We start from the raw sequence: 10,833 nt of genomic DNA, 5'->3' as shown, positions 1-10,833 counted from the left end.
TCTGGTTGAGCGTTTCCATCGATATCTCAAAGCTGCATTGACTGCCCAAATGAACCCATCTTCATGGTCCCCTTCTTTGCCCCTCATTTTGCTTGCAATACGCTCCACTATTAAGGAATATTTTCACTGTTCCCCAGCCGAACTAGTGTACGGTCCAACTTTACGTCTGCCCGGTGAACTAGTTTCCCCTTCTGGCGCACAGCCCGAATCGCCCGTTACATTCGTCTCCCGTCTGAAACAACACATGTCCGAACTTCGTACGACACCGACCAGACGATCAACGCGAACAAAACACATCTCAGCCGATCTCTCTTCTACATCTTTTGTGTTTGTCCGACATGACGCAACGAGGAAACCTCTCCAACCCTGTTATGATGGCCCCTTCAAGGTTATCGAACGTCACTTCAAATACTTTGTTTTAGAGAGAAGCGGAAAGCGTGATACCGTCTCCATTGATCGCCTGAATCATCGAAGCACCCACGACCACATCCAGCAATCCCGCTATCCCAACAACACCCACACCTACCCAAGATATCCCTCCCGCCAACCTCACTCCTTCCACTAGTCGTTCAGGACGACGCGTCCGTTTCCCTCAGCACTTAGCTGATTACGAAACTTGAAGTGAGCAACTTGTGATTCGTTACTTTAGTTATTCGAGCGTTTTCCCCTTTCATGGTAAACGCTCTAGTGGGTGAGTAGTGTGGCGATTTGTACATTTGTTTCACTTCCACTGTAACACTACGTATTTCATCAATCGCATAATCGTTTTTTGTTTGAATACGATAAGCTACAAAAATGCGCACTTGTACAATTTCACAATAATACAAGCGTGGTCACGTGCTTCGACTCTCTCTTCTGATTTCGCTCGCGCTTGTAGCGGTCATTCGCGAGTCTCATGTACTAACTCTGGTACCAAAATTTTCAGACATCCTCGGAATCTATTATACATGGCAACTGTTCAGAAGAAGACTCCTGGACCAACACAATTGGATTATTGTTTATCCGCTGCTCTGGGCCAACGACGAACTATTTTAAAGAAAATATTGTTAGTGAGTCTGGTCCACCTGACCTCTTTATTTTTGTATACCCAACCTAGCGTTGTTATTTTTATTTCTTCGCCACATACTCCTGGTAAACTAACTTATTGGGTATCCATACCACTACACACTAAAGAAAGGCAGTGCAGGATACGAATCCAGGTTCATCGTTCTTACAGCTATCATATTTGCCATTGTTCCCTCAGTGGCTTTCCACGCACATGTCCAGGGGTCTTTGCTGGACGAAACAGTTAGCGAATAGCATAGCAATTTCTCATAATCAAACCTGAGTTCAATTTTTTTTTACACAATATCCCTTTAAATTAGCTTTCCTGGTTTTGCCTGTTTCTGAGGTGAAACAGTTTCCTGTCAGTCTATTTGACTGGTTGAAGCTGCAGACGTGCCAGCGGATATATTATAGGCAGGTTCCTTTTGAAATAGCTAGTGATCCGCTTCAGTAGATATGCGTTTAGCATGGTTCTTGGTGTTTGACTAAAGCCGTCAACTACCGCCACGTATTTCCTATGTCTAATTTTGGTTACATACTCGAACAAATGATTGTTTTTGGTGGCTAAAAACACAGTAACTGCAAGTTAACCGTTGTTCCATGGTTTTCTCAGAGTGGGAACAACCATAATGCAAGCACCAGAAGCTTACTAATTTACCGTGCTTCCGCGGTTATTTGGCAGCTCAGATCAGAGCTCAGCCACCGACAGAATTGATCAGAAGTCGTCACTGTTTCCATCATACAGCTGATTGCCCCGTTCTATATGGTACACAGTGTAGTGGTCGGGCTACCAATAAAGCTAATTTACCAGGTATGTGGCAAAGAAATAAGAATAAAAAAATACTGGGTCGTGTATGCAATAATAGTGGTCAGGTGGAACTGACTCGCTGAGAGTTGTTCCCCTTAAAATAGTTCGTCATTGGCCCAGGTCAGGGAATAAATAGTAATTCAACCCTGGTTGTTCAAAGGTCTTCTTCTGAACGGTTCTCACATATAATTTATTTCAAAGATAGTCTGAAATGTTTTGATATCAGAGTTATTACATGAAACTCGTGAGTGACGACCATAATCGCGAGCGAAATCAGAAGAGAGAGACGAAGCACGTGACCATGTTTGTATTGATTTAAATTGTACAAGCGCGCGTTTTGTAGTTTTTCGTATTCAAACAAAAAACTATTATGTAGTTGACGAACTACATAATATTATAATGGAAACAAAAGAAAGACACAAAACACCACAACATCAAAGCCTCGCTGTCAGCATTCTCCTATCTCATATACAGTTTGTACATCCCTCTAAAGTCTACTCCATCAAAATCAGATAGACGCTCTGGTGCTCAAAATGGGTTCTTTGAGAATATTGAAAAAATAACGCTCGTTTGCATTGGTTTATTACGAATTCGGTACGATCAAAATCACTGAGAAGAGAATCTAAATTAGCCCAGTTTCATTTATCATACCTTGAGTTAAATGTTCACGGCTCCTTATCTGAGAAAGTCTGTAACTTGCTCAGTGACTGGGAAAAATGGGCCACTCGAGAATACCCAGCGTATATCTGTTCTGTTGTTCACATGTCCACTTCATGACCATAATTTAACCGGCAGGTGAGCACATTATGCACACAGTTAATGGCTATTCAGTCAGTTTTTACTCTAGTTCCTTTGTTAATTGACTACCTATTAACTGAACAGCGTTACCGGTGCTTTGATTGCATTAAAGGAAAACGGAGCAGTAGAGCAAATATGAAATATCCATACGCATGAACGGGACAAAACAATTATGCTGTATTATCGGGTTGACGTGTACAAAAAGCTCATGTTGGTGGCAGTTCGCAAGGACGTCATGGCCGTCGCATGTATGGATTGGTTAGATAGACTACTGCCGGATTGATAAGTAATGTTGCAGTTTGATGTGGCCACTTAGTAGTACTCTGCTACTTTGGTTAACTGTGCCAGTGCAACAAGCGCAGATCTACCTCCAGATAGTACCGAATACATTTCTTATGACGAAAAACGGCAGGCTGCTAAGATCTTGGATATTTTTTCTGTAACTGTTGACATATGTCTTGGATATTTTTTTCTGTAACTGTTCGACATATGGCATTTTGGCCGTTATACAAATCCGGTCTACTGAGTTATTCATGATGCTCTATTTGTAGTTTACCCGTCTTATGAAAGCGTCAGTTACCTGGTTCACCCTGTTTACATTGATCGTTGCTCGCCTTTACCTCGTTCACCAATACCTGCACGTCTAATTTATAGGCTTTGTAAACTGATTGCCTGTTTGTGGGGTATTTTGTTATGGAGACGCACTCATCATTCTGTTTTTTCTTTTTAACTAGAAATTCAGTTTGTCGGTTCACATGGGAGACGTTAATTAGACACGGTTAAAGTGGGCTTGCCTTCGATGTCATAGTAGAGAAAAGATTCCGCTGGAAGACTGCGCTCCGTTTACATTATAACCTTTAGGAGAGACACCATGTGCGAGGATGCCGCACTAAAGCACGATAAGTTATTTTCCATAGTCGAATAAAGGTTGATGTTATAGGCTTCTGAGCTTAGTTTAATAAAGCTGACTTGGAAGTTACGGAGTAGTGCCTAATGATGGATTGTTGACAGAAGAAGTTGGCGTGCCGAAGAAGAGTGTGGACGTTGCCGGTGTGGTCCGAATTCCAGAATAAGGTCTCTGTGGCCCACCTGTGCTTGACTGGAGTCGTTGTAATAAAAGGTGGCTGATCGATGTGAGTGGCGTTTGGGTTTCCAGTCCCTTTCCAGATTGTCTCATTGAACGTTTGGAGTTGCTGGCATCCAAGAGTGCCAAAGGTAGGGAAACATCAGGTCCCTTCTTCACCCATTCTGTTCTTCTTTTCACTTTAGGGCTTCAGATGTGATTACGTAGACCATGTGATTGTAAACCGGTAGCGCCAACCCTAAGTTTTGTACGTATATCGGTATAACCAGACGAACTAGAAATCCAGAACTCAGCGCAGCGTAACAACCAGCACGTATGTATTCGAATTGGCGAATATGTACAGCATATGGAATATTAAAACAAGAGAATAATGAATAGAGCAATGAATAAAGTATCAGTCATGTTCATCACAGATTGCTGTCGCGGATGATGACCGCGAATATAATACTATTTTCTTGTGCTGCTGCAATCAACCTGTTCATTATTTCAAATGCGTCTGATGATATCATCGGAGTCAAACTGAGGAGTACCTTTGTTTGCAACGTGAGTAACGATTGTCTCATGAATTCAACGAGTATCAACAAATAGTTCAATTTCAATATTCCGCTGAAAGTCTATGATATTGTCTACTTGCAGCAGAGTGCACATTTTGTGGAATATTGCCGAAACACGACAGGCGTAGCTAAAATTTCGGCCAAACTTGAGGATCTAAACCCAGGACTTGCACGCGGAGAAAAGTCTAGGAGATATGCACACGTTTACCCTTTTTTAAAAGGCATAGCAACTAAACCCAATTTCCAAAGGCAATATAGCCTTCCCGTAGAATCTGCATTCAAATCTACCTATCTCGCCCGGACACTGTCCATATTTTATGCTCAAACGGCATAACGGCCTCACTTGCCTTTTAGTTGCCCATGTAGTGAGCATCAGTCACCTCTTGTCACATTGATGAAAATCTTATTGACCCTGTAAAATAGGGTCAAATACTGTAACTTGAAAAACGCTTTTAATAAAGTAAGTTAACTTGGACTTGTTGTGCGTAAGCACAGACCTTCTTGTTTTGAAAGCGCATCTTTACGCAACAATGTACATTGTATAGGATATTGTCATCGGCAGCATGACATCAGTGTTCAACACAGATGTTTCACTGCCGTAAAACCATGATTTATTTGAAGGCTTTATTGTTAAATGAGTAAATGTGGAGGGGGAGGGACTTAGTGCTAGCTTAACACAATCATTCTGAGGTGCCTCTACCTCCAGACGTTCACTCGGGCGATCTGGATAGAAACTGACAACAAGAACGCCAATGACATATCTTGTAGTGTCTCCAACCAGTTGAGATGATGGACTTACACCGTTACGTACCCGCCTATAACTCACTTTGTTAGGTTGTTCAACGATCGACACACTGGATTAACTTTACACAAGGCAGAATTTTATCTGAAATTTAGCGCGGTAATATTACACTAATTGGTGTTCTCTCGTGTTGGAAGTACTTTCGATATAATCCGTGTTTAACAACTTAATGATCGAAAAGGAAAAAACCATGGTTTGTATGCACGTAAGTTAAACTATAAGACCAGCGAAGGATATGAAACAGATGATAACCACCTGATTAATCTGCTCATCGTTCTCTGGCTGAAAATGGGGGCATTTGAAGCGTAAATTTCTGACTATTGTGTGGTAGAAAACGGTACCGTTTCGTTGGATACCGCTGAAAAAGTAGCCACTATTTAGCGGTCACGTTTTTAATGGCTTTTTTCTTGAAGATTTCTGTGTCTTCACTCATAACGGGCAGATGCGCTTTTCGCCCTTCGCTTAGGAATGGAGTGTTTTCCAAACTATATATCAGTAGTTGAACTGATCACATCGCTTTGTTTGCTGGCATCTCCATTAGATTGGTAGACTAGTTACATTCACACATACGCCCTGAATTTAATGGTTGGTTACCCACTGCAGAGGGAGTTCCACCTAACACTTAGCGTCATGGCGAAAAGCAGCCAAATAGCCGTATAGTTAATATGCTCATGGAACGGTCGAAATGCAACAGCTACTAAGAATCCAGTCAACCAACACTCATATCGAAAAGGCTTCCGAAATCCGACAGAACAGATGCAAATCTAAAAGGCTACTGTTTTTTAATGTTTCCCATCGTGGGGCTCAGAGAAAACGTACCACGAATTACACGGAAATGTCGTGTTTGTAGATGTATCGATTTTGCACCGGAGTAACTAAAGTGTCGGTACAGTTTAATTCAGGCGAATTTCTATAACTGCCCTACACCTGTATAATCATAAAGAGCAAACCCCAGAGAGTCCCTATTTGAAGTTGTAACCTCTCGGTCAAATGTGAGCTCAAGTTAAACGCAGCAGTGAGTTTCAGAGAAGAGGCTGAGAACTTTGTGCTTCATACCGAGTAGTAATGGGCTTCTTTCCAAAAAAAGTTTAAGTGTGCTCTGAATATCATTGCTATGTACGAAAGTCATTGTTCAGAAAATTTGCTTCATAAGATGTTGAAAGTATAGCATGTTTTGGAACCAGCAGATAGCTGTAAAACTTCATAATGGCTTTAACAATACGTTGTGAGTTTTCGTAAACTGCTACTGAGTCGCATCTAAAGAAGTTCCTGTCAGAAGAGATGGGCTTCACACATCCTCGCAATACTAGACAAAACGGATGGCTTTCATAGTATTACTGATGGGGGGAAATATTTCAACGGTTTGAATATCAGTCCAAATGAACTTTTCACTGCACGTCCAACTGAAAGGCATCACCACTGAGGGTTTCTACGCAATTCGTACCTCGAAAACTGTGTGAAAAAGCCCATAACCTGTTGTCAGTTCCAGACAAAGAATGCACTTTCAAACACCTAAAGCTGTATGCCTAGTACATGGTTGACATCCAGATAACGTTTGGTATAAAGGACAAATAAACCCCCGATTTGAACGCGTGCACCACAGAAGCCGGGTGTAGAATGTACCTACAAGCAACCGAGTCCATATTCATCTGTTGCACCTACTTAGCCGATGTCCTGACAAAACAAGGTTCCCATCACGGAAGCTCTTCATTGGAATTACTTTCCACCTCCCTCAGATATGGCACTCAACACATGCAATCAGCCAAGCATCGCAATTCAGTCAGAATTATTCCCTTTCTATGGATTTTACTTGTGGAATTAACCAAGTCTCTGTTGCCTAATGGAAACTGGCTGAAATCCACGACCAGTAGCGAGACAGCTGTGGTAGGTATCTCTAGTAGACTTCCTCAAGTAAGTAGGCAAGGATCCGTTATTGAAATCGCCATGAGCAACACGGCTCAGCTATTCCCTTTCGGTCCCACGCAGTTTTGGTTTGATATTTGTAGATGGAAAGTGGTGAACATACGCCTTGTTCCTATCGAAATGTTTTTTCTCGGACAACAATTAAAAGGGGCTTCCAGTTGGGAGGTAGGTATTCTTGCATGATATTTCCCGTCCGGTTATAATATTTTGCTGAGTTAGGGTTCGATAAAAGCACCCCCGAATGTGACAGACTTTACCACCACGAAAGTTCTTGCACTGCAAGCGAAATGGGTTTGTATAAAAAGGCTTAGGGGCACCATTTGGCCAATTCATCAGTAGTGCACATCGCACGGATCCCCAGGAGGGATTCGAGTACGCGACCTTCCGGTTAGCAAATGAAGGCTACACCGTTCAGGCACGAGCGACTGATGAGCATTGTGGTCAGCTCTTATTCATAAACGGTACAGCACCGCGGAATCCCCACCACGTGGTCACATATTGACTGGCTACTCGACTGGAGGATTCTTGGATGGTCGGGTCACGTATTGTGTGAAATGTTCTCCTTTCTGAGCTACATGCAAATCACTAGTCGTATGGGTGTATTTGATATTGATGTCTGTCTTGCGGAAAAATCAGAAAGTACTGTAAACTCCCATTCTTATTAAATTCAAATTCAGATTGGACTGATACATCAACATGGTAGAAGATGAGGATAAAAGCCCAGTCGCAGTATCTCGGTATACAAAAGAAACGGAGCGAAATTTGTCTGTTATCCGAAGTTAGGACATCCGAGCCAACAGTTCCCAGATGGGATGATACGAGATGCCATCTCGAAGGTCTGTACAGTATGTCCGCTTTGCCCAAACGTCCAAAAATATCTCAAATGCTGTCCCAAGGAACGTATTTAAAAGGGATTTGAAATGGTGTAAAATTCATCCATATTGTAATACATGCCCATACACTAACCACTAGAGCAGACCTCCTGAAGAGAGACTGCATCCTGAGAGAATCTAGAGCACGTAAATCAGCCAGATTTGTATAGAATTCCGCTTTCTGAGCAAAGAATGTCTCATATCTCCACTGAAGTCTCGACACGGTCCCCTGATGAACGATTATGCGCCTGAAGGGTGGATTTTTTATCGGTCACCTGCTGATTTCAGTGAGCGACAGCAATGCCCCATTAGTACATATATCTATGAGTGGAAATAGAGGTTAAAGGGAAGTATTTAGTACGGGAGGCCGAATTTCACAGTGAAAAATGCCCAAGAATAAACAGTCTATATTTTATTCAAGAAAACCTCTCATAAGGTTCCTGAAAACTTTTCGAGAGCCCACAACCTGTAGTTCATCAAGTGGGTGCAGTCCCCGAGCTTATATCGATCTTATGCAATACCTGAAACCAAATGAGGGAGCAAATGAGTGTATTCTGTGAAAGTGTTTACATCTTCTAACGGCATTGGAGCAGAAAACCGGAGCCTAGTGTCTGAGTAGGATACGGTATTAACCAGCAGCCTTTCTACACCTTACCTAACAGAAGTTCAGTGTATGTTGAGAGACAGACCTCAGTTGGGCACCAAGGTTTGGAATCGCAGGCATTTTCGCCACTGGAATCAGTTTCTTTTGGTAACAAAATGCAAATCATGATTACAGTAATGATCACATCATCGTCAACATCATCAGTGACAGAAGAACCAGTGGTACCAAGAAATTATCAGGGAATGTTCGTGCAATGTTGTGGAATATGGGTAGCTCAAGTGCGCTGCTTGCTTGTAAGTCTGTTCGCCGAGCCAGACAGTTGGATTGCAAACGTTTCCTCACCAATCGAGGTAACACGCAACCCCACACTGACTACGTCACCTCGATTGGTGATGAAACATTACAATCCAACTACCAAGCTCGGCGAAGAGACCAACAGTCTCCAGCTGTGATGCGGACCCAACAGACCTAACAACAGATACTGCTATCCAGCCTCAAACCAACAATTAATCATCATCATCATTGTCAGCTGTAAGAACCGCGTACTCGTCGTAGTGGTTGTAGATGCCGCAGTTTCATTCACCGATGATTTGGGGGGGGGGGCAGGTAGCTGCGAATTGCACGCGCCAGCTGGTAAATTGGTGCATAAATCCAGCACTGTCAGTGGGCCGTCAAGTGGGGGGTTGGAAAAGAAGCTATGCATTGAAGGTAATAGCTTGGATGCACGAGCGCCATTGAGGGTGCGACTGGGTCATGTCTGATAATGTCTCTAGCCATTGATGTGGCCCGTCTTGGGGTCCCCATCCAGGAAGACGACAGTGACCAGCGCAGCTAAGTTTGCTGGTAATGGCTTTCACACTTCGCTGCCAAGTCACTGTTTGGCCGCCTATGGCTCTATTCCACCCTTCACATGGTTGGGCGAAAGGAGCCCTTCGAGGAAGTCGGTCGACTGGCATACGCAGCACGTGGCCAAGCCCGCGCAACCTGTGCAGTGTGATCAGTTCATCTATCGAGGGTGAGTTATTTCTCCCAAATACCATTCGACGTACTTCAGCATTGCTAATCGGGTGTTCTCACCAGATTCGGGCAATGCTCCGAAGACATCGATGGTCAAACAACCAACCGTTAAACGCAAGAAATAATCCCCCAGTAACTAGTGAAAAGCAGATGAGGCTGAGGAGTGGGAGCAAAAAAAAACATCACAAGTCTCTTGGGAGAAAGATCAACAACAAATAGTCCGCAAATTGAAATAACATTACAACCGACTCATTTGAGAATGTTGTTCGAGAAAATCCGAATTGCTAACCCACAATGCTTTTGACACTCTCCTAAGAGAAAACGAATTCACGATAGACAAATTTTCGCTCCGTAATTCGACTAAAAGTGACAGCATGTTGTGCCATGTCCTACGAGGTTTCCATTATATTTCTAGAAGTCCAGCAGACTTCAGCCAGGAAGACACATCAACCCCAGTGTACCCAGCTGACAGCAGCCGTTTCTTGACAGTTCATGCTACCCATAAAGCGGCTGAGATCTTTTCGACAGCAACCTTATAAGTAGCATAATATGAGCGGAAAATATTCGATGATATGTTGGAATATCGGTAGATCGGGTGCACTCATTGGTAGCTGGTTAATTAGTTACTTAGTTAACACGTGGTTGTGAATCAATTCGGTTTTTCTAGCTCGAAAAACAAACCCAACCGACTGTCAGTCCTTTGATATCTCGAATAGAGTACCATGTAAACCATGTGGTAACCTGTAAGCAGCGCATTCAGTTAGGAATTATCACAAAAGGTTAAATTCGGTTGAGTTTCCCCTTTACGAATGAGTGTCTTGCTTCAGCGGTTGCTTCGGGTGTTGGCTGGCCGGATGTCACTAGAGGACTTAAATAGTGCAACTCAGACAGAAGTGAACTACCTATTTATTGCCACTCGCAGCTCGAACCCAAAGGGATGAATGGACGAACATGAAGAACGTTGGTGCCTGAACAATAAGTTCCCTGAGGAATATTCATCATCATCATCAACGACAGCATGACATCAGTGCTCAACACCAATGCTTCACTGCCGTACAGCCATGACTTATTTGAAAGCCTTATTGTAAAGAAAAGAATAAAGGTGGACGGGGAAGGGACTTAGTGCTAGCTTAACACAATCATTCCGAGGTGCCTACACCTCCAGACATTCATTCAGGCAATCTGGACAGAAACTGACAACAAGAACGCCACTGACATCGGTTGGCAGCCATATCTTGTAGTGTCTCCAACCAGGCACAGTGAGGATCACGCGGTCCACATCCTGGAAGGCGAGTAGCACCGACAGCAACCAAGCGTTTCGTGATCT

This window comes from Opisthorchis viverrini (genome assembly GCF_000715545.1).
Source record: "Opisthorchis viverrini unplaced genomic scaffold opera_v5_14, whole genome shotgun sequence".
NCBI classification, from domain to species: domain Eukaryota; kingdom Metazoa; phylum Platyhelminthes; class Trematoda; order Opisthorchiida; family Opisthorchiidae; genus Opisthorchis; species Opisthorchis viverrini.
This window is presented reverse-complemented; position numbering follows the sequence as displayed.